This window comes from Danio rerio, chromosome 21, assembly GCF_049306965.1.
Source record: "Danio rerio strain Tuebingen ecotype United States chromosome 21, GRCz12tu, whole genome shotgun sequence".
Lineage (NCBI taxonomy): Eukaryota > Metazoa > Chordata > Actinopteri > Cypriniformes > Danionidae > Danio > Danio rerio.
Genome location: NC_133196.1, coordinates 49,894,002 through 49,919,659, shown reverse-complemented (window position 1 = coordinate 49,919,659; position 25,658 = coordinate 49,894,002). Strand labels below are relative to the sequence as shown.

The following is a 25,658-nucleotide window of genomic DNA, read 5'->3' as shown; positions in this document are numbered from 1 at the left end:
ATGTGTTTGGACTGTGGGGGAAACCGGAGCACCCGGAGAAAACCCATGCCAACACGGGGAGAACATGCAAACTCCACATAGAAACACCAACTGACCCAGCCGAGACTCGAACTAGCGACCTTCTTACTGTGAGGTGAACATGCTACCCACTGTGCCACTGTAAAACATATGCTGGAATAGTTGGCAGTTCATTCCGATGTGGCAACCTCTGATGGATAAACGGACTAAGCTGAAGGAGAATGAATGAATGAATGAAGGGATGTGTGCTGGAGCTGTGTGAAGGTGATGATGATGATGATGGCGTGTGTGTGAGTTTCTGTTTCTTCCTCATATTTGTTTTTCTACAAGATAGAGTTGATTAAAGATTAAGCGATTAAACCATTCGCCTGCCGCACTGTATAACATTAGAAACAGAGAAGATTAAAACACGCACATATAAAGCATATACATACATTTCATTTGGTTCATTAAATGTTTTTAATATTATTCATTAGTTTTTTATCTATATTCACCACTGGCAGCTGCTTATACTCGTTTATTTTTGTTTGTAAGATGTATGAGTTAAGTTTGTACATATTTCCTAATCAATAAATAAATGAATAATAATGATGATGATGATGATGATGATGATGATGATGATGTAAAAGTGAGTTTCAGTTTCTTCCTCCAGAGCTGTGAAGTGAAAGTAAAAGCAGTTAAAGGCCGACCGCAGCGCATCTCCATCCCAGCACCAGCTGCTGTTTGTCGGATACTCTCAGCGCAGATGGAGCCTCAGGTAAGCGGCTCCAGACCTCCACTGCTGTGTTTATTCGGTGTTTGCTGCTGTGGGAACAGGTGTGGTGTGTTTTGGTGTGTGTTTGTGCATGTTTTGTGTGTGTTTGTGGATGTTTGTGCTCTGCTGGCGAATGTGAAAGAGAAAGTAGCGTTAGTCATGCCTGCAGACGTGGCGCTGCTCAGGCCTTTATATTTTCGACAGAACGCGTTTAATAAGTCGCAGTAGTCTGTCAAACACTCGAGTTTAGTTTACTTTAGTAGTTATATTCTACTTGTTTTGTTAGATTGAGGAATAGTTGCAGTGTAACGGTCACATGACGTCACTTCCGCCTGAGGATACTCGCGTCAGTTTACCATCCATATTTTTCATGGTGTGAGGGTTGGGATAGGGGTAGACGCTAATAACATGGCCTTAGCCAGGGGGAGTTCAGGTGGTTCGAAACACCCACTCCTCGCTGACAAAGGTGCAGAATTTGTCCCATACATGAGCTCGTTTGTCCTATTTTGACTGCCATACCATCATGAATAATGAAAAAAAGCTTGGCTGTCGCTTCGGTGTGACTTCAGCTAGTCAGTTTTGATCAATGCTAGCTATTACTTTTCATGAGCTCGACATCCAGCTGGGCTAGAAAACACAATCTGACAATAATGAAGGGACCTTTCACTACTGTACTGCTTTTAAAGAGAGAAAACATTTTACAGGTCATTTTTTATTTAGAAATCTTGGACCTTATTCCTGAAACAAAAATATACTAATAAAAAGTTGTGAAGCACCAAACGTGGCCAATATTAAAATTAATTTACGAACTATATTGGCTAATGCTGTTATCCGTGAATATTCAAATGTACTTTTTTCAAAATAATAATAATAATAATAATTATTATTATTATTATTATTATGATGATTATTTATTATTATTATTATTAATGTTTTAATTTTTCTTATTCAAAGGGCAAATTTCTGACTGAGGCCAGTTCAATGTGCTGGCCAGTTTGTTGGTTGTCTAATAAATGCTTATAGGCTACATTTTGTAATTCGAAACTTATAACAGAACTTCATAACAGATTCCCTTTTTCCTTATTATGTAACATGATATATTTATATTTTAAAAATAAGTATGTTTTTATATGTCTTTGTTCTAAATATTTAGCATATATTTTAGGTATGCTGTTGTTGTTGTTATGTTGTTATGATGACCACCTGATAAGCTAATCCAGCTAAAAGTAGTGCTTAATATGTCACAAATGCAGTATTTAAATCTCATAATTAAATAGAAAATGAGGCGAATAGCTGCAAAAATGTCCACTTTTTGAGAAAAAAGACCCCCCCCCCCCCTTCACCTGGCTGGCTATGGGCCTGAATGAATGATAATTTAATTAATCACATGAATAATTCTCATTATAATTACTGTTTTACCATATTGATGAAGGCTGGGGTAGGGGTAGACGCTTATTAATCAATAATTTAATCAATAAATTAATAAAAGGGTTAGTTTTGGCAATGAAATAGCATTATTATTTCCACAGCTGTATAATGCAGGTATATTCTTCTCTGATATTGGGTATTTTTGGTTTCCAGCATGTTCTGCTTGTTTTGCTGGAGTCTTTATACACATCAAGTATTCTCATGACCTCTCTCATGCTTTTGTGCTGTTATTTACCGGCTCATTACAGTATATATAGCAGAGCAGCAGGGTTAGTTAGAGTTCTGTCCTGGTGGATTATTTAGTTGTTTATTGGTATTCAGTAGCATGTTCTCCCCGTGTTGGTGTGGGTTTCCTCCAGGAGCTCCGGTTTCCCCCACAGTCCAAACACATGCGCTATAGGGGAACTGATCAACTACACTGACCTTGTGGTGTGTGTGTGTGTGTGTGTGTGTGTGTGTGTGTTTGTGTGTGTGTGTGTGTGTGTGTGTGTGTGTGTGTGTGTGTGTGTGTGTGTGTGTGTGTGTGTGTGTGTGTGTGTGTGTGTGTGAATGAGTGTGTATGGGTGTTTCCCAGTACTTGTTTGCAGCTGGAAAGGCATCCGCTGCATAAAATGTATGCTGGAATAGTTGGCGGTTCATTCTGCTGTGGTGACCCCTGATAAATATGGGACTAAGCTGAAGGAGAGTGAATGAATGAGTTATTCAGGAGTCCAGCAGGTGGCAGTCCAATCTCAAACATCTAAAACTCCGAGCCTGATCACACACGAGCCACAGCCATGAAGCCAGCAGCATTCCTGGCAAACCCAAAGTCAGAATGTTGACAACTGCTATGCATCTGCCTTTCGCATCTTTTAAGAGCACGTCTTAACCTTGAGCTAAAATGCTTCAAAAACGGTCAACATACCTGAATCCATTGTAAGATATTTTTATTTCATATTTTTAATATGCTTAATTCATAAGTAATAAAATAGGTAGCCAACAGTGAGAGAGCAAGAATAATATAATTATCTGGATTATTTTGTTTTGTAAAACTCAAAGAGAAAATAAGTTGATGAAAGTGTGCCGTCATTATAGCAGTTTTACATGATTTATTAAATGTTGTGTATGCTTCTGCACAGACAGTGTTAGACAGGCACACTGTATACAATATCTGTCAACTCACAGAGACTTTTACTGACATTTTAGTCATTTGAGACAATATAATGTATAATGCTGTGCGTGGTGGATCTGCTCTTCAGTGTTTGAACTGTCAGCAGTGAAGATTAAAGCACACTGAACTGAACTGAACTGAACTGAACTGATCTGATCTTCAGCTCTGAACACTGCACGGACACAGATTTAGTTCACTATGATCTTCTATGTAAAGCTGCTTTGACACAGTCAACACTGTAAAAGCACTAAATAAAGATGATTTGAACTGAATTAAATAATAATATGTGGAGGAATAAGTGTGTAAAATAGCAGTAAATGTGCTGCAGTTTATGACAAGGTTTCTGTAGTGTAATATACAACACCAACACACACACACAATACAGCACTGCAGACTATAAACCATTACAAATGCTCAGAAAAGTCCATTTTTAACACAGTTTTTAAGGTTAAATGTTGCTGGAAGAAAGATCAAGATCCCATAATGCAACTCAAAAGCAGAAATAAACCGGGGAAAAATAAAAACATGAATGACAAAATACACAAATCTGCTGATTCAGGCATATTTCTGAGTCGGTGTGTATGGAAAGTTTGTGTTTGTGTTTGACACACTCAGAGTGTTGATGTGTCTTGTCGAATAAAAACAGCCGGCTATAAATAAAAGATCATTTATCCGTTTAAATCTGGAAAAAGAGAATAAAAACAATGAAAGTGTAATAGATGTGAGATTATTTCCCTGTAACATGACTGTGACTGTGTGCTGTTTAATTGTAGTATTTCCCATCTCATCCATTATTTACCGTAGACACTGAACTGTCATCGAGTCCAACAATAGTGTCTAAAACCGAAAATCTCCTTTGCAATTTTTATAACATGAGTCATTTAATGACGGATTAAAAAACTCAATTTATAAGCAAGTCAGATTAACTGAAACCCTGATCCACTGTCATCTCAAATAATTATTTATTGCCACTTATGTATTTCACTGTAAACAAATACAATCATCGTTCCGCTAGTTCACACCATGATATTGCAATTAAATGCTAACTTATTCATGACATTAAAATCTTTTAAGTTGAATCAAGTGAACTTTTTCTGGTCATCTCAACTCACATCAGTCAAACGGACTAGATATATTAAGTTGTGTAGCTTTAAACATTTACTTGAAACCTGATTAATTTAATAAAAAAAAGCAACATTAAAAACTTTCAATGTCATTTTACAGTGTTGACAAGAAGTTTAAAATATTTTTAATCATCATTTATTTATTTTTATATTGTGTATATATATATATATATATTGTATATAACATATATAACATATATGTATATTTTAATAAGAATAAGTGTCTTTTGTTTTATTTAAACCTGCAATTATAAATACATTAGTTTAATTGAATTATAACTGAGTTAATAATATTAATAATTCCTAACATTTATAAAGCACTCCTCTGGACACTGAACGCACTTTACACATTGGGGGAATCTCCTCATCAATCATAAGTTATTTCAGGGTTTGTCATTTTATTCTGTTTTTTTTTTAAACGTTAAACACACAGTGACCTTCTGAGCTTTCTGTGAGTAAAAACTCTTCTGTTAAATGCATTTGAATTATTAATGATCATTACAGTTTATTTGTCATAAATAATTAATTAAATCTTCCCCAGTACTGGGTTGCAGCTGGAAGGGCATCCGCTGTGTAAAACATATGCTGGAATTGTTGGCGGTTCATTCCACTGTGGTAACTCCTGATAAATAAGGGACTAAGCTGAAGGAAAATTAATAAATAAATTAAGTAAACATTGATTTTTATTCCGATATTCATGACTTGTAGATGTAGATATTTTTGGCAAGTGATCAGTTAAAAAGCTGACCTGCCTTCAGTAACAATGTAATACTATAGATAAATAAGTATATATATATATATATTTAATAAAACAGACTGCAATAATATCTATAATATGTTTATAAATCTGAGCCTCCAGCAGAGGTCGCTATGCATCACATATAAACAAACACACACTTGATAACCTCAAGTGATCTATGTGTGTCATCAGTTTGTGTGTCTATGTGTGCAGTGGGTTGTCATGGTGATCACCAGCCACACAAACATTTCTGCATTCATATGCAAATTCCTGCCTGACGGGCGGAGGACGATGCAAATCATGCACAGAGCATTACACGTGACCTACAAACACCTTTTGTCATATTTCCAGTGCATCGCTCGCAGCACAGAATTCCAGCAGGGCTTCAGAAAACCAGTGTGTGTTATGAGGAACTGAATAGTTAAGGATGGAGGAAGAATGAGCAGATGCGTCAGCAGCGGATCACTGAGGTGCAGCTAAAGATTTAGAGCAATTCGAGGATCGCAAAAGATTTAATATGCATCCTGCTCGGCCAGTTCTGTCTGCCAGCTCTCGCCTATATTGAAAAACTAATACGTCCAGACAGGTTTTTCAGTGAGGGACACCTCTCACCACACTCTTCTGCACACAGTCCCACAAAACACTGTCAACACACTGCTTTTAGAGGGGTTCTTACATGCTTTCTTTGCAAAACTGCACATCTTACTGCTGGTGTGCTGCAGAAATGTGTTATATCTAACAGTGTTACAGTCCGTCTCTGTGGCCTCCATACTATAGTGAAGTACTTCAGTTATACTGTTGTGGTGATTCTACAGTTGCCATGGTAACACAAGACCTATAGTAATAGATTTGCTGTGGTGATTCTATAGTTGCTATGGTAACACAACAACTATAGCAATTAATCTGTTGTGGTGATTCTACAGTTACTATGGTAACTAGGGATGCAACAATTAACCGATTTCACTATTAACTGCTCTTTAATTCGTCATGGTTAACTAAGCGTAAAGGCTTCTCAACACCGTATTTCTGCACAGAAAAAAACTGCAGCAACTAAACAAAGTTACGCCAACTGTGCGCTGGTTTAAATTTCCGAGCTTGTACATGGAGGCGAATAACAACTCACGCTGGATTAACTATGGCTGAGGCTATTAAATAAGGGCGGTTCACATATTGCTACTTTTGCGCGCACAAGTTCGTTTTTTCCAATAGACGCACACATCTTGCACGTGCATATTGTGAGTGATGCTCTGACGCTCTCCAGGCTCACCTAGCTGAAAGAAGGCTGCAAGCGCACTGCGAGTCATGTGACAACAACTGGAACGATCGGCTTCATACTTTGTATGAAATATACACATTTCTGCCACCAAAAAAAAACAAAACAAAAAACAAAAAAAATTAAATACGAAAGATTTAGTAATCTAGTTGATCAAGCTGTTCAGACAGAGGCTTAGCTGCCTTTCACTACTTTTGTTCTCTTTAAAAGGCTAATGTTTGGCTAATATGTAGCTTAGGTTTACATCAGACATGTGCTATTCTTTATTTTATTTATTTATTCATTGTTGTCATTTATTTTGAGTGTAAAATTATTACTTTTATTTAATTGCCAATACCTTTTCCCTTATTGTTTAAGTGCAAAGAGAAATGGACTATTGTTTGTTTTTATTATTATTTTGTGTTGTATTATCTGTTTACTGAGCAGAAATGAATAACACTTTCATATATAAAGAGCGTTCATGTAATTTACTAAACTAGTGGTGTTTTCAAATTAATAATAATCAAAACAATACCCGTAATAACCATGATTATTCATCAGAGTATAATCGTGCAGCCAAATCAATAATAGATGCATCCCTAATGGTAGCAACTATAGTAATTAATCTGTTCTGGTGATTCTACAGTTGCTATGGTAACACAACTATAGTAATTAATCTGTTGTGGTGATTCCACAGTTGCTATGGTAACACATCTACAGTACATATCACAGTATATTGGTTCACTATATGTATATGTACAGTATGCTGTTGCATTCAATTACAAAGAGTGGTAAATATAGTAAAACACACAGTATAATACACTTGACTATACTACACTCTAACAAACACTGGGTTATTTTAAACCTCAACACAGCAGTCGGGTTTGTACATTCTTTACACATTTTGGGCAAAGCTTGGACTTCCCTTTTACTGAAGGCCAGCAGGATTTAAAGGAAACTGTGCATTATGAAAAAACAGCATTGTAGAGTGTGGTAAAACACGGTAATATTTACTATAAACAGATATATATATATTTACCATATTTATGTATTGACTATAAACCACGGTATTTCTGAGCGGGTGTTTGAGAAGCGTATCCTCCTCTATCATCACTCTCCAGCAGTCTGATCAAAATATAAAACCAGCTGATGATGCACTCGGAAAAATGCTGCCTTGTAGAAACTGTGTGTTGGGTCAAATATACACAAGCGCAGCCGCTGGGTTAAAGAGTGTCATCTAAATGTGATTCTGAAGTCAATAACCCAGTGCTGTGATACAACAACCCAGCAATAACCAGAACCCAGATCACAGCGAGACATTGTTGATCTCTGTGTGTGTTTATATTTCACTGTGTGTGTGTGTGTGTGTGTGTGTGTGTGTGTGTGCATATGTCTTTGTTTGTGTGTGTGTGTGTGTGTGTGTGCATATGTCTTTGTTTGTGTGTGTGTGTATGTGTGTATGTGTGTGTGTGTGTGTGTGTGCATATGTCTTTGTTTGTGTGTGTGTGTGTGTGTGTGTGTGTGTGTGTGTGCACATTTATGTGTGGGTCTTTGTTAGTGTTTGTGTGTTTTTGTTAGCGTTTGTGTGTTTTTGTTAGCGTTTGTGTGTTTTTGTTAGTGTTTGTGTGTTTTTGTTAGTGTTTGTGTGTTTTTGTTAGTGTGTGTGTCTGTGTGTTAATGTTTGTTAGTGCATTTTTGTCTGTTAGTGTTTGTTTGTGTCTGTTGTGTTTGTGTGTATGTGCCTGTGTGTTTGTTAGTGTCTATGCGTCTGAATGTATCTTTGTGTGTGTGTGTGGTGTGTGTGTGTGTGGTGTGTGTGTGTGTGTGTTATCATCAGACATCACTTCAGTGTGTTTGTTATTATGTCAGTGTGTGATCAGGAGTTGAGGGTGGATTCCAGCGTGACTCCGGGGTTTCTTGTAAATGCCAGTTTTGCTCTCAGTGGCGCCTCCTCTGGCCAGACCGCAGAACTGCAGGAGCTGGAACTGAAGTCACGTGATTTACAAGAAATCCTGCAGCCTCAATCCTGCACTGACAGAGGCATCTCCGTGCGAGCTATGAGGAAACAGACACACACACGCACACATACATACATATCTGTGCACTTTATCCACTACTCCTGGACTTTGATGCAGTGTCTGCATTCTAGCTTCTGCCAAAATAAGCACAAGTTTGTTTTATTTTAAGCTCAAGTCAACATTTGAGACCCTATTGTTAGACATAGGGGGGGCATATATAGCTGACGGGAAAATTATTAGCATAACTAATAACTATGTTTTTTCTCTTTGCTATGATAACAGTAGATAATATTATACTGGTTATTTTGTAAGACACTAGTGTTCGGCTTAAAGTGTCATTTAAAGGCTTCACTGGGTTAAGTAGGCAAGCCATTAGACTGCTGTGGTTTATTCTGCAGGCAAAAGAAAATAATGTTTTTTAAATAATTTTGACCCTAAAAATGATTGTTAAAAACTCAAAAACTTTTTTTTTTTTATTCCAGTCAAACTCCAGAAGCAGATTATTATAGGAAATACTGAGAAAATTCCCTTATTATGTGGGGAAATATTGTAAAATTATTCAAATTAGACAGAAGAGCGAATAATTTAGTCTCTGGCTGGATGGAAATATATATATATATATATATATATATATATATATATATATATATATATTAGTATTAATACCTTTTGCAAATCTTGAATTAATAATTCTAAAATGAATAAAGAATTGATAATCAGACTATAAAGAAGTGCTGATGATGACTAGTGTTTGTGAATATTAAAAGTCTACAAGTACCTCTTGAAATAATAACAACAACATCCAAACGGCACTTATATATTTTAGAGAATATTTTGATTTTATGTTCAGATTTTCACAGAATTCGTCTGTAATCAATATATTAACCATAATAAATAAAGTCTTGATTGTGTAACTTTAAGAGTAAACCTGTGTGTGGAGCGCTCGGCACAACAGGAGTGAAAGAGCTGTTTAATGATCACGATGAGTTCTAATGATAATATCATCAGCAGAATGTCTGAGGGAGAAAAACATCTGTCAGAGTGAAATGAGAGATGCTGTAATTCAGGTCTAGCAAGTCCAGTCAGCTTTAATTCTCCAGGGTTCAATACGGTGTAGACTGTGTCAAATCTGCTTCACATGTGCGAAGAGGAAAAGGATGAAAGCCATAAACATATTTCAGATTGTTAAACATTAATCAGAATGCTGCTGTATTTAGAGATCCATTAATAATGCCAGAACTGAGCTAAAACACTTCAAAAGGTTACATAAGACAAAGTGTGTGTGCCTTTATGCTTATGAGAATGATGAATATAACACAGCTAGCAGAGAATTCTGGCCCAGATTAGGGGTAGCTTTAGCAGAGGTGGCACCGTCTTTAAGGTGGAAAAAAAAGATTTTTATAATCGAATGATGTGCTATAACATGTACAACGGGATCATGAATAGAACATTCAATAAGCAGCTCATGTAAACACCTTCATCATATTAATGTCTTCATTAGATTCAGCCAAATCATTCCATCACTGATGTCCATGTACATGTAAATGACAGCTTCACACTTTCTGCAGAACATCACACACTGATTGCTGAACACTGAACACACTCGTATGCTTTTGTGTGTGTTGTGTTGTTGGATTTATTGTGTTGTGCTGTGTTGTTGTGCTGGGTTGTCCTTTGCTGTGCTGTGCTGTTTTTCTTCTTCACTTTGGTCAGTTGGTGAAGTTTGTTCCTCCGCTGTCCTGCTTGGTTTGGGTCTTGTGTTTCTGCATGGTGGATTTGCTCTTCAGTGTTTGGACTCTCAGCAGTGAAGATTAAAGCACACTGAACTGAACTGAACTGAACTTAAACACTGAACACTGGACTGACACCGCTTCAGTTCACTAAAACTGGAGAAATAAAGATGAGTTGCTGTGTTGTGTTTGCTGGTGTTGACACATCTCCAAAGCCGCAGTCAGTCATATGTGATGCTCCGCTGTTTGTGGGTCATGTGCTGCTGTGATTGTTGTGGTGTTGTGTTGTGTTGTGTATTCTCCAGTGCGGTCACTGCTACAGTGTCTAACCAGTCAAAGTCCAGCAGTAACAGTTAAAGGTTAACCGCGGTGCGCTCAGTCTGACACACACCTGAGTTCATGATCACAGTCATACAGCGCTGCAGATGGACTTCCCTATTACTGGAGGCCAGAGCGTTTACAGGAAACCACTGTGTGTTACGAAAGACTGGAGATAGGAACAGGTGGAAGAGTAGGCCTGTCAGCGCCACAGCACACACACACACACACACACACACACACACACACACACACACACACACACACACACACACTGCAATATTTAGCGTTCTGTGTCACATATCAATATAACACACACAGTATGGGTTATTGTTGGACTGCAGGTGTATTTCAGGCATTTTCCATTGATTTTCCTTGAACTGATGATGATATACAGCATCCCACATAGCAACATTTCTCTGGCCCAGCTCTGGCCCACACGACCAGCTTTTGCTTTTCATGTACATGACAGGACCATGCACGCCTGGGCCAACCATGGACCATATCTGGGTCGAGTCTCAGCCAAGTTCATAACCAGGTCCAGACGGAATCTGCAGACGTTTTTTGCTATTTCTGTGGAGAATTTTGGTAAAAGTTTGCGGATTTCTGCAGAATTATTTTGGGAGTTTCAGAACTAAAACCTTAATATGTGAAATAAAAAATAATATCTTTTTAACTTTTATTTAATGTTTAAAATGCAAATCCATCTAGATTCACTTTGTTAAATAAAGCAAGTTTGTCATTTAATATCTCTAGTAAAAGACAGAAAATGTGACTGTACACACGGCATTGTACATAAATCAGACGAACATTTTCATGTTAATCAATAATATTACTGTAATTAAATTAAAAACTGAATAATTATAGAGTTAGTCACAATTGCAAAGAAATGGATAAACCCATGAGGTACTGCACTTTCAGCACACTATGAGCGGGCTTTTCTCAAAGCGACCTGATTGAAAGAATTTTTTTTCTTAACTCAAAAATAGTTTTAATGTATTTTAAATGTGAATCAAGACAGGCCAAACATACATGGCCCACATGTCAACACTAAACACCTGGGCCAAATACTGTATTCTACATCTGGCCCAAATCTTGTGTGTCGTCATAAAGACGGCGCCACCTCTGCCAAACCCGGGCCATGTATGACCCACATGCTGAATGCCAGAGCTGGATGAAGGCCTACTGTGCCGGCTTTATGTCAAATCTGGGCCAGAATTCTCTACTACCTGGGATGTGTGTGTGTGTGTGTGTGTGTGTGTGTGTGTGTGTGTGTGTGTGTGTGTGTGTGTGTGTGTGTGTGTGTGTGTGTGTGTGATTTACAGTCATCTGAATACACTAGTAGTGTAAATAGTGCTCCAATTTGAGCATTTCGATTCTGTTTTGAGCTTTTTTGAATTTATTATTCAACTTTTTTATGCCGTAGCAGAGTTGAAGATAACAGAGTGGTCATCCTCCATGATGTTCCCACACAGACCTGGCCCAAATGTGGCCTCATTATGGCTCTGCTGGCGTGTTGCCGGCACTGGAATGCATAACGTAAGCTGAATGTGGGCCATGCATGGCAATGATGGCAAACTGCATTTGGGCCAGCTGTGGATGGAGGTGTGTGGCCCAGATCAGTGTAGTGATGTTCACATTGTTCAGGTGACATTAGGCTGGGTTATGGCTCAGTTTTAGGGTTTCTGGATAAAGGGTGGTGTTGATCTGGTTAACTTATAGCTGAGAACCGGTACCAATAATAAACCTGTCTTGGCCCAGTTCCAGGTCAGTTAAGGTGATAAATTGGCTGGGATTTGGGCCAGTTATGGCCCATATGTGGACCTTGTCTTTAATCCAGATATGGGCCACTTCAGCACTGTCATTGTTTGTGGTACTTGTGCCAAGGGAAAAGTTATTGTGTGGCCCAGAGCTGAGAAAACATGTGCTGTGTGGGTTGGTGTTTGACTGCAGATGCTGAGCTCAGAGCAGACTCCTCATGAGTGTCTGAAACACACCTTCATCATCTTCATCATGGTATTGTGTAAAGAGTGAACTGACTGAAACATGACAGCAACACAGTCCACACGTCATTCATCTGCTATTTCTGTGTGTGTGTGTGTGTGTGTGTGTGTGTGTGTGTGTGTGTGTGTGTGTGTGTTCAGTTGGATTCATCTTCATGTCTACAGCATGTAACACTGGCGATTGTGTGACGCACGCTACAGCAGCTGAAGTTGTAGTAAACTGAAGCCGCTGGGGTCCAGTGCATCATCTGAGGTTGTAGGTGGAACAGTTGATGACTCCCCGGAGCAGATATATCTTACTGTACGCATGACTTTTACGAGTCGCGACTCCAACCAGTCTGAAAGCTTGCAAACCTCGGTGACAATTTATCTCCTAGCATGAGCATCAGAGACACTTCGCCCATCTGAAAACACATTACTGATGAAGAGGGAGACTTTTAAAACTTCCCAAAGTCCCTGCTGAGTGTGTTAAATGTGTGTGCTGGTCATCTGTGTGTTCTGTCCTGTGGTCTTTCCAGTCAGTAGATAAGGAAGAAACGCATCAATGATGTTTCATGTACTCATAAAGCTGTTGTGTTTAGTATGGTGGTGTTGTATGGTATGTAGGATGATAACTCGTATGGTTTGCATTCTGTTATACTGTGAGTGAACACTTCTCCATCCACATCAGGACAGCCCATAAGGCAGATAACTAGTGACGGGGGGGCAAAGGAAATCTCCCACTAAAACTTTCCACTCAGGCCATTGGTCAGTCGGGAGAGAGTGGGCGTGACCTACCAACAGCTTAAACTCATACCAAACCCCAATATCTGTGCAGAAGAGCAGACGGCCATTCCCAGAGGAGCATGTCATTTCTGCACCGGACTCTGCATGTTTAAACTCTATGGAGTCAGTCTTATTGCAAAATAAAAGAAAGTTTTGCAAACAAAACTAAAGTGTTAAGCAAAAATAAATAAATAAATAAATAAATGCAATAAATAAAAATTATTTTTAGGAAATAAATTTTATTTTGCTAGCAAAAATAAGAACTGCAAAGGGAAAATTACGCTTTGAGAAATAAAACAAAACTGCAAATAAAAACAATTACAAAACAAACAAACTATATTTTAAATCCAATATTAGTTTTGGTAAAAGCATGCACTCACTTTCCATATTAACTGAAATATATGTATATTCCTTTACAAATATTATTGAGAATATTCCATATTCTATTCTAAAACATAAAATCACTTACAAAAAGCGAACACATATTCTAATATCATCTATAAATCATATACATAAAAAATAAATAAGTAATGAGGTGATTTATTTAGAAATTAAATTTCATGTTTATAATTTATTAGGAAATTTAAAAAAGATCATACTTTAATAATAATATTAATGATGATGATGATGATGATTATTATTATTATTGTTATATTATTATTATTATTATTAACATTATTATTATATTATTATTATTATTATTATTGTTATTATATTATTATTATTATTATTATTATTATTATAATTATTAAGTATGATCAAAATACTATCAAATACTGGGGAGCTCAGCCGTTCAGGGCTTTTGCAGGGAGTCTGTAAGATTTTACCATTTCTATGATCTACAATAGGCAGTCAATGCAGGGATGACAGAGCTGGAGTAACATGATCTCATCTCTGTGGTCTGGACTTTAGCAGCTGCATCTGAACAGCTGGAGTGTGTTGATCAGGCCTGCAGGACACACACACACAACAACACAGCACAGTAGTCTAACCTAGAGGTCATGAAAGCATGAAGGAGCTGTTCCACATCACTGAGAGCAGATGATGGAGTCTGGTGACATTTAAACAAGAAATGCTGTTAAACTGATGCTCGAAATCTGGGCCCACACTGTGAGTGTGTGTGTGTGTGTGTGTGTGTGTTAGTGTTATATGTGTATGTCTGAGTGTGAGAGAATATGCTTTTGTGTGTGTGAGAGAGAGTATGCATGCGTGTATGGATGTGTATGTGTGTGTGTGTGTGTGTGTGTCCTCCACCGCTGCTGAGCTTCAGACCGGTTCTTCAGTCTGCAGACGTTTGATTCTCTGCCAAACTAAACCCAGCGCAGTGAGTGAATGAGGCTCAAACCTGAAATACAGCTTCTTCTCCTTCCTTGTTTACAGTCAGAGATGAGCTGTGGGTTTCTGTGGAAGCAGGAGGAGTGATCAACAGCAGATCAGATCATCCTCCAAGCATCTGAGAAACATTCCCTCGTGTTTCACCACACCTTCAGCCTCTCAGGAGTACACACACCCTCAGCTGAATAATAATAATAATAATAATAATAATAAACAAACAATGTAAATAAAAATAATTATAACAACAAGAATAACCAGGGCGTCATGGTGGCTCAGTTGTGTCGACTGTGGCTGCACAGAAGGAAGGTCACTGGTTTGAGTCTCGGCTGGGTCAGTGTGTGTTTCTGTGTGGAGTTTGCATGTTCTCCCTGTGTTGGTGTGGGTTTCCTCCGGGTGCTCCGGTTTCCTCCACAGTCCAAACACATGCACTATAGGGGAACTGATCAACTACACTGGCCGTAGTGTATGAGTGTGTGTGTGTGTGTGTGTGTGTATGGGTGTTTCCCAGTGGTGGGTTGCATCTTGAAGGGCATCCGCTGTGTAAAACATATGCTGAAATAGTTGGCGGTTCATTCCGCTGCGGCGACCCCTTGATAAATAAGGGACTAAGCCGAAGGAAAATTAATTATTATTATTATGATTATTATTGTAACATATTAATAGTAATAGCTACAACAACATTAATTGTGATAACAACAATTAGAACAATCATAATTTTAATTATATAGCAGTTTTCATAAGAAAGCATAAACAAATATTACAAACAGCATCAGCATAAGGTGAAAATCTGAAAGATGAGAGCAAATAAAACAAAACAAATAAAAACACACAAATCAAGTATAAGTACATAGCAGAAACTAAATAGACACAAGACAAATGAATCAGATAAAAGAAAAACACACACACACACACACACACACACACACATTTTTACGAGGCTTTTAAAAGCAGGAAAGCTAGTGGACTAGTTGCAGGTATTTGGATCATAGTGACTGAACTCTCTAACTTTACATTTCACAGTCGTAAATAAATATGTCCGTTTACAACACCTCACACATCTTCAGCAGGTTTCAGTCAGAACTCAAATGTTTTGTTTAGTTGTAGCTGAAGAGAAATGCAGATGAACTCCAGCTGAAGTCAGAGGCTAAACATGAGGGCGAGCGGCTGAGAGAGCTGATATTCTACATCTGTCTGACTTTCCATACAGCATGAAGACTTGTGAATAACAGGCAGCAGTAAATCACTTTCTGAACTGTTGGCGGATGGTATCAGTCTTCCCCGTCTGCTTCTCTGCGGTTTTTTTCTTCATTTCTGTTTCCTGATTTGCTCTCTGTGTTTCTTTGTGAATGTGTGCAGTTCAGTTTAGCTGTGCACACAGCCGCAAAATATATAGCTCTGGGGAAACGGAGACGCTAATGTATATGTGTGTGTATTTATAGTGTACACTCCAGCACAGCTCACACATCTCTCCTTTACATTCATGTTTCTATAGGAAGCTCTGCAATATTGTGTGTGTGTGTGCAGATACATTAGATTATCCAGTGCTGAAGACAAACCTGGAGCTCATCAACAAATAACTTACCATAACTGTTCAATAGGGGCAGCGCGAGTGGCGCAGTGGGTGGCACAATCACTACACAGCAAGAAGGTCGCTGGTTTGAGCCTCGGCTGGGTCCGTTGGTGTTTCAGTGTGGAGTTTGCATGTTCTCCCCGTGTTGGCGTGGGTTTCCTCCGGGTGCTCCGCTTTTGATCAATTAAGTTGGCCGTAGTGTTTGAGTGTGTGTGTGTGTGTGTATGAGAATGAGTGAGTATGGGTGTTTCCCAGTACTGGGTTGCAGCTGGAAGGTCATCCACTGTGTAAAACATATGCTGAAATAGTTGGCGGTTCATTACATTGTGGTGACCCCTTGATAAATATGGGACTAAGCCGAAGGAAAATGAATGAAGAGTGGTGTGAGTTGATCTCTGTGGCAGTGATCACTCTTTCAAAGCAGTGCAGTAGTGTGTGTGTGTGTGTGTGTGTGTGTGTTGTTCAGTGATTGCGTTTACAGGTGAACTGCTTCATGAAGTCAGCATTCGAGGGAAACTATAAAACAAAACCATCGAATAACTCAAATTCCAGAGAAGACTGTCGATAAAACTAGTGTTAGATAACTTCCTAAAGTGGAGAGATCAGACATGCAGAGCCCCACAGGCGAGTGTCTGTGAACTGTGATGTGTGTGTGTGTGTGTGTATGCTGCACGGTTTGAGCTGGTTTATTAGATGTGTGTGTTGTAGATTGTTTAACTGTTGACATTCTCAGTGTTCACGAGTGCTCGTGGATGTGGGTCAGGCCGTTATAATGGGAATGTGATGTAAATGATGCTGAGGGTTGAAATGAATCTGCTTTCCTCTGTGAGTAAGTTCTGTCCTGACGGTTGGTGTTGTTGATCCAGCACGTGGTGATGCGGCGGCTCACTTAACTACAGCACAATAAAAGACACCATTAGTCACAGCATATTACACAACTTTATTATATGATAAAGACGAGCATGTTTAACCCTTGTGTGCTGCTGGGTCGTTTTCATTCACTCTGGGCTGATGTTAAGTCTGTTTCAGCAAATGGAGTCAGTGTTGATGACAAATCTGATTCTGACACATAGTTTGGGAGAATGCTTTGGATTCTTTCTAAAACTCAATACACTTATCATGACTTATTATGGTCATGACGGCAGATCATCATTATTGAGTGTCGCTGTTTCTCCCTGATTGTACAATTAGGCATTATTACTGTTGATCATCAGATACAGAAAAGTGTGTGTGTGTGTGTGTGTGTCTCTCTCAGAAGACAGTGCGCACAGTAAGTGTATTTCTGCACACACACTGTAATCTGTTGTAATAGTAGTGAGCCAGACACAGTGGATTTGGGTTCTGGTTTGGAGGCATGTACTGTAGCGTGACTATAATGAGGGCAATAATGCAGCTTGAGGAAGGAAAAACTGGGGGTTCAGATCAAATTACTGCTGAACACCTCAAATGTACGAGTGTGAGACGCGTCGTCCTCCTTGCATTTTGCCTTTGTGGTTTTATGTTGCACTGTTGCCTGAGTCTGTGCTGTCTGTGAGCTTGTTGCCTGTTATTCAGGATACGGCTGGAGTGTGGTGTCGATGGTTTTGGAGGGAATTATATTACTAGATTAGGTGTTTCTGGGGAACACTGATAATCATTTTGGTTTTAAATCGTATCGCAGCACTGATTGTGTATTTACTGTAAGCGGTAAGGAGAGCAGTAGAACTGTGTTCATCTTATTCTCCGTGTATGAGCGGGTGCAGTCATCTGAATCTTTTAGCTGGAGATCTCCAGTCTCATTCACTTCTGTTCATTTTTGGATGTAGAAACAGCTCATTCTGCTGCTTGGTTTTGCACACTGACTGTTCCTTATTGTATTATTCTGCTTTGTCTGTGTAGTCATGCACACACTTGTTGGTAGAGCGAGTAGTTTGACCGTTTTCTGCCGTTTATTATTCATTTCTCTCATAGGGAGCTGAATCAGAAGTTTCAATCTTCCACATTGAAGAATAAGGTCAAAATTCATCAGTTATAATTGGTTTTATTGATGCCTCTAAAGCTTTTGATACGGTTAATCCTGAAATACATTTAAGTAAATTAAAACAAAGAGGAAAACTTAATAATAGAATTTTAGTTTAACTCTTTTTATTGACAATTCTCGATCAGAGAGGTATTACAAGAGAGGGACAGATAAACCATTATACATTATTTTCACCATGTTGAGGAAAGAAATATTGCGTGGTAATTAAACACATTCCTTACCCTTACTCCCTGAACCATCTTGAGATGAAAACAAAGTAAACAACAACAACAAAAAAGGAACAAACAAACCAAACTATAATAAAACACACACACACACACACACACACACACACACACACACACACACACACACACACACACACACACACACACACACACACACACACACATACATACACATATAATAATAATAATAATAATAATAAATTAACAGGTAAGCCATTTGTTTTAAATGTAAGCTATCACGCAATTTCTTTTCCTAATACACTCTTAGATAAGTTTAAGTTTAGAATAAAGACAGACACAGACAGGGTTAGATATGCAAGACAGGATATATATAAAGCTATTCTTAAAATGCCACAGAAAAGGTTGCTAAGCTGTGTAGAAATCCTCTGTTTTGCCATTAATTCTATATCTCATTTTCTCTATTGGAATAAACTGCAACAGGTCAAACATCCAAATAAAGTGTTTGGGTGGAAAAGGGTTTTCCAGTTCAATAGTATAAAATTCTTTTAGCAATTAATAAGCAAAAGGCTTTCCCAGAGATGGGTTGCGGCTGGAAGGGCATCCGCTGCGTAAATACGTGCTGGATAAGTTGGCGGTTCATTCCGCTGTGGCGACCCCGAATTAATAAAGGGACTAAGCTGAAAAGAAAATGAATGAATGAATGAATAAATGAATAAATGACTCATTTGACTGCAGAGATGACAGCAGTACATGTTTGAGTCCAAACACTGCCACTAAAGGACACGGTTCAGATTTTAGAAGAAAATAATATGACAAGAGATTTAAAGATTGATGTCCAAAAAGAGATTAACTCTGGAGCAAGCCTCTGCATCTGTCACAAGTGGGATCAATTTCTGGGTTTATTTTAGATAGTTGAATTTTTGTCCAATGAGTTCTGTGTAATAGTTTAAAGTGTATCAGTGAAAGGCGAGCACAGATATGCACACGACGAAGAACTTTTGACCATTCATCATCTGAACAAACAGGGTTAACGTCTGAGAGCCAGTCTAATTCTATTTCAGACAAAGATGATCAATCTGACATTATATTGAATGAGAAAAGGGTTTTATATATGTCGGTTTCCCTTGGAAACTTTTATTTTTCAACATCTGATCAATCTCTTGGTTAAGAGGTGTATGGGGGAAGCGGGAAAATGTATTTCTTATAAATTCCCGGGTCTGCAAAAATCTAAAGAAGGCAGTTTTTGGGAGCCTGAATTTTTCTAAGAGATAAGTTCTTGTGAAAGAGATCATTAATATTTACAATATATTCCTCTTCTAAACCATAATACAAATGCTGCATCTGATACAGAAGGCAGAAAGAAGGATGTGTATATATAGGAGACGAACACGACAACCTGAAAACCGAAATGTTTTCTTAATTGTTTCCAAATTCATAGACTATGTAAGATCAGGGGGTTAGAAGAAAAACGAGAATATTTAATAGACAATGATGAGCACAGCGAGGATGGTAAAGAAACTGCTACAAGAGTCACATTCCATTACAACCCATGCTGGAACCCATCAGCGAAGACTGTAATGGGACTGGCTCCAATATAAGATGCTATGACTGTTTGCTGGCCAGTAGTAAAATTAAAATATTGGGAAAAGCAAATCTGCCTAATCTTTTGGGTTGCTGGAGAAATCATTTCTGAATCCTTGCTGGGCCTCCGCTCCAAATAAATTCTGAAAATAAAGTCTGAATAACTGATTTTGATATAAACACTGGAATGTTTTTAAATAAGAAAAGAAATTTAGGCAGTCCAATTAAAGCATTTTAACTAACTGATATACTAATGAATGTATGCGGAGGAAGTTGGGCAGTTCTGTATCTGACATATTTAAAGTATGTAATTGAGTATGACAAGGATGTTTACGGTCACCTGCTCTTCATAATGTGCACATGAATGAGTGGTCTGAGGACTGTAACTGACTGTAGGACTGGCGGTGTGTGCTTGGTGGTGCTATAATGAATCACTACATGCTGATGATTTGGCTATTTCTTTGCCAAGTAGCAACAGATTTCAGCTTAATATTTGTGCAGATTATGGACAGAGATATGATGTGCAATAGGGTATATGCAGAGCTGGTGCTTCTTCCTGTACTGAACTGTTAATGTTTCCATTTTGTATGGTTCCTTTTACAGCATCGATGTTGTAATGTCATTAAAATACAATCAGGTTAATAGACTTTGGGATTCATTTAGATGTTCAAACGAGATGAAAAGTCGTTTACACGCACATGCCCGTCAGGATCAGCAGGTGAGCGCAGAAACACCATCTGCTTTGGGAATAGGGGTTGGGTTAGGGACAGGTTTGGTGGTGTGGGTAGGTTTATGGGTGGGTTAAGGTGTAGGGAATGGTCTGCAGTGTATTTACAAATGTTATTACAGAAGTTAATTACAGATGTAATTACATACAGTTATTTAATCATAAGTACACAATAAATACATGTATTTACACAATAAGTACATTGTAACAAACTATTAAATCCTGTGTAAGTACATATTAGTTAAGGCCACTTAATATAAAGTGGGACCGTTTATATGATCCTGATGATCTGAGTGATCTGTTAGGTGTGTGTTCAGTCAGCATATCTGTAATGGATTGAGCTCCTAGGCCATTCAGTGATGTATAGAGCAGTAATAATACTGTAAACTCTATTCTGACTGTAACTGGGAGCCAGTGTAGAGACCTGAGGACAGCTGTGATGTGCTCTGATGTTCTGGTTCTGGTCAGAATCCAGGCCGCAGTGTTCTGGATGAGCTGTAACTGTCTGACTGTGTGTTTGGGGAGGCCAGTGAGGAGGCCGTTACAGTAATCCACCCTGCTGCTGATAAAAGCATCAACAAGTGTCTCACCGGAAACAAACCATCTAACTAATGCAATGGGTTTAAGAGGACAGTATGCTGATTTACTAACTGCTCCGACATGACTAATGAAGCTCAGATCAGACTCCAGAGTCACACCAAGATTCTTGACCTTATTGTCTATTATTTAACTTAATTAGAGCTGAGGTATGCATTCCCCTTGAGAAGCTCAACTCTTGTAATTGTGAAACAAACATCACTACTTACACTTTTATACACATACAGTTAAAGTCAGAATTATTCACCCCCTCTTCATTTTTTCCCCACACCAGATAATAAAGAACACCAGATAATTAAGCTCTTTCTGATCTGACTCTGATGAGCTGCGGGTCGAATACACTGACTGTAGGAGGATTCCTCTTTCACACACTGATGCTGTAGTGCAGGTGAATTATTCTGGAAAGGAAGAGTTCCATCATTTTCTGCTTCGAGGAACTGGATCTATCAGTTTATCTGTGGATTGGAGAAGACTGAGAATAGCATTTTAGTGTGGTTAATAAAAAGTTTTTATTTATGTTTTATTGTCAATATATTGTATAATCTTGATTTATTATATTTCATCCCCAACACAATATGTTTATTTCAGAGCTCACAATGCTATGTGTGTGTGTGTGTGTGTGTGTGTGTGTGTGTGTGTGTGTGTGTGTGTGTGTGTGTGTGTGTGTGTGTGTGTGTGTGAGAGAAGCCAGCTCATTAATATGCGTTCCAAATATGGTCGAAACTCACTGAGCTTGTCGTTCTAGGGGTATTTCCTGTGGTTATAAATCAGCATGTAAAAATCATCTCTGGACAGTTTTTGTACTTACCTAAGTCACACACCCTCATGTTTATTTCTGCTTTTGAACTGCATTATCGGGTCTTGATTTTTCCTGCAACAATGTTTAATCTGTAAGAGTGTGTGTTCAGCGCGTGTGTAATAGTGTGCAGTGCTGTATAGTGTGTGTTGGTGTTGAATATTACTCTACAGAAACCCTGTAATAAACTGCAGCACATTTACTGCTATTGTACACATGTATTCCTCTACAGATTCTTCATTATACATTATAGTATGATTTTAAACCACTAAAATGTCAATAAAAGTCACCAGCTGAATTTTCTACATCACACTGTATATAAATCCTGGTTGCCTTAACATTTGAAGCTGAATCAAATCAACCTTATGAGTCCATTGAACTTTTATAATGTTAAACTGACTCATCAAATGAAGTTATGACATGATTAGCCTAGTTTAATAAGCTACAGTGAGCTGGAAACATACGCTGTCAGGACTAATTCTCCATATATTGTTTTGCAGTGCACCTTCCTCACAGATATCAGAGAACAGTTTAACACATTAAATCAATGCGCTGTTAGCCTCATCCTGTGATGCGGAAGTACACTCATTTCTGCAATTGTTTTAGATCTTCAGAATCAGTTTCATATATGAGAGAAATGACTAGGAATAATAAACAGTCAAACGACAAACAAGTGTGTTCCTGACTATCCATGTAGAGGAGAATATACAACGAGACAGTATCGTCCTCAAGCAGCAGAGCGAGCTGTTTTAAACCTCTCAAAGTGAAAGAAGCCGGAAGTGTTGAGCTGGAAATATTATTCGCGCGTAAATCTAGAATAAGGTCAATACGGCGGTTTTAAACACACGTGATCCTCACAGACACCGAATGATGGAGTGTTCTGTAAACTCTGGGGAAAACCAGCAGAGCGGCTGAAGATTCGGGGAGAAACCCTGTGACTCAAGCAGAAGCTCTGCGTTTACAGAAGATCAGGATGATAAGAACCCTCTCATCAAACCCAGTGATTCACTCAGGTCATGCTGAGACCTGCCGGCCCCGAAAATATCTCACAGACCTTACATAAGGAAACGGAAACACAACATAACTCAGTGCTGACTCCTGTCCTGCTCTTATTTTTCTCTTCCAAACTGCAGACAAAATGCAGAACCTCTCACATCTGCTGCTTAATGAAGCATTCAAAACCAGTGGCGGTTTTAGACCAGTTTTAACTGGGGGGTTGGGGGGGGTACACTTTAACATACATCACAACACTTCTTAAACAATTATTCACAGTCATTTTTATTGCATCATTCTGCAGTCTTCATGAACACTCATTCAGTCATTTTCCTTCAGCTAAGTTACTTTATTTATCAGGGGTCGCCACAGCAGAATGAACCGCCAACTATTCCAGCATAGGTTTTACACAGTAGATGCCCTTCCAGCTGCAACCCAACACTGGGAAACACCCATACTCACTCATTCACACACACACTCATACACTATGGTCAGTGTAGTTGATCAGTTCCCCTATAGCGCATGTGTTTGGACTGTGGGGGAAACCGGAGCACCCGGAGGAAACCCACACCAACACGGGGAGAACATGCAAACTCCACACAGAAACACCAACTGACCCAGCCGAGACTCAAACCAGCGACCTTTTGAGGCATGTGAGGTGTATGTGTCCTCATGCAGAATATGAGTGTATGTGTGTCTGTGTTTATGTTTGTGTGTGTGAGGTGTGTGTTCTCATGCTGTATGTGTGTGTGTGTGTGTGTGTGTGTGTGTATGTGTGTCTGTGTTTATGTTTGTGTGTGTGAGGTGTGTGTTCTCATGCTGTATGTGTGTGTGTGTGTGTGTGTGTGTGTGTGTATGTGTGTGTGTGTGTGTGTGTGTGTGTGTGTGTGTGTGTGTGTGTGTGTGTGTCTGTAAGCTTTAACTTTGAGAAAACTAGTCTTCTAAAACACACACACACACACACACACACACACACACCACACACACACACCACACTCACTTCATTTCCTCTTCATCTCTTTGTTTCAGAGAGTCTCCAGGCGCCTGACAGAAGCTCTCCGCCAGTGTAAAGCTGGGTGTTTACCGCTGCTGTTTACTGTGTTGATTTACTCTCCTGAGCTGGAGTGACCTCTGCATGAGCTCTGTGTGTTAATAATAACAGTAATAAAGCGCTTTTCCACTCAGTAATGACTGAAATCTCCTTATTTCACCTCTGAAGTTCAGTGGAAGAGTCAGAGTGCTTTATTCCAGTTTCAAACCTGTTTATGGGGAACAAAAGATCTTACATAAGGCCTGTGAACCGAGCTGATGGCATGCCATAATTACATATATCATTAGCATTATAGCCGTTTGTTCACTTATACATGTCAGTCTTGTGCAAAAACACTCAGCATACTTCAAATAAAACACTTTTCATGATGGATTTGTAATGATAATGTATTTTAAAGGTGTATTTCATAAGCTGAATGATGTTTTCTGAGAGATAAGTCTATCTGCTATTAGGATAAACTGTGCTGCAGCTTACATTTATATTCATTATATTCAGTACAATCCTTCAAATACTGCATTTTTATTACATGATAAAAGCTTCAGCAATTAAGAAAATTTGATCCCAGCAGACGCCTGAACACAATCTGAAATATTGTTATGGCTGTTTATTATTATTATTTCCCCCGTTCGTCAATGTAAAGCAGATTTGACACAGTTCTACACTATATAAAGTGCAGTAACTCGGACTTTACCAGGGGTGCGTTTCCAAAAACCATCAATAGCCAACTGAGGTCACAAGTTCCGTTGTTACAAACGTAGTTTAATGATTTAGTGTTTCCTAAATCCATCATTCCCACAAACCTTCGCCAACTGCGTCACAAACGTGTACACTTGCATCTACACCTCTGGAGCTGTAGTTAGAAACAGAGTTCCTGGCTGTGTTCTATTCCTACTTATCCCCCTATGCCCTATTCATTTAGAACATTCTAACATTTAAACTTGGACTGATTAAAATAAAACACATTAAGCTCGTCTCTCTTAGCTGTTCTTTGCTTTCAGAGTATTTCTACACTTCAGTTTTAGCGATCTTCATGTTCATAATTGTGCTTCCTTTGCCGTGCACTTTGAAAACATCGAAGTCATTTTGAACACAGCCGTGGCTCATGATAAACTATAGGTGAGCTGTTATTTAAAAGCGGGATTTATGTTAAGTCTCCAAAGATTGTGAAAACAAAACACACAGCATACGCTAATGCTTTCATTTATACCGGGTTATTTATGAAGTATCTGTGCTGGATATGCAGCATAATCTCATGGGGAAACGTAAGTATCTTATGTGTTGTCAGTTTAGTGGATAATGCGTACGAGTTCAGCCAAACGAAATTGTATGATTTTAAAAAGGAGGCGTGGCACCCAACCCCACCTCTAATCTTAACCGTCATTGGGTGATGAGCAAACCGTACTAAATTTTACGAATTAGATTGTGGAATTCATACGAATTAGCCACTAAAGCAAAAAGTCACGAACTGCCGTGAGGTTGTGTTGGTCTATGACATGAGCCT

General features: G+C 38.7%; 1 protein-coding gene and 1 long non-coding RNA gene across 2 annotated transcripts in view; one reads left to right on the top strand and one right to left on the bottom strand.

Annotated features, from left to right (window-relative positions):
• The window catches only part of ddx46 (DEAD (Asp-Glu-Ala-Asp) box polypeptide 46), an 800,864-nt gene that overhangs the window by 72,955 nt on the left and 702,251 nt on the right, over positions 1 to 25,658 (bottom strand). The window lies entirely within an intron of this gene.
• On the top strand, positions 669 to 24,290 carry LOC110438250 (uncharacterized). Its single transcript, XR_002456397.2, has 2 exons — positions 669 to 775; positions 24,136 to 24,290. It is a non-coding gene; the product is annotated as an uncharacterized lncRNA (long non-coding RNA).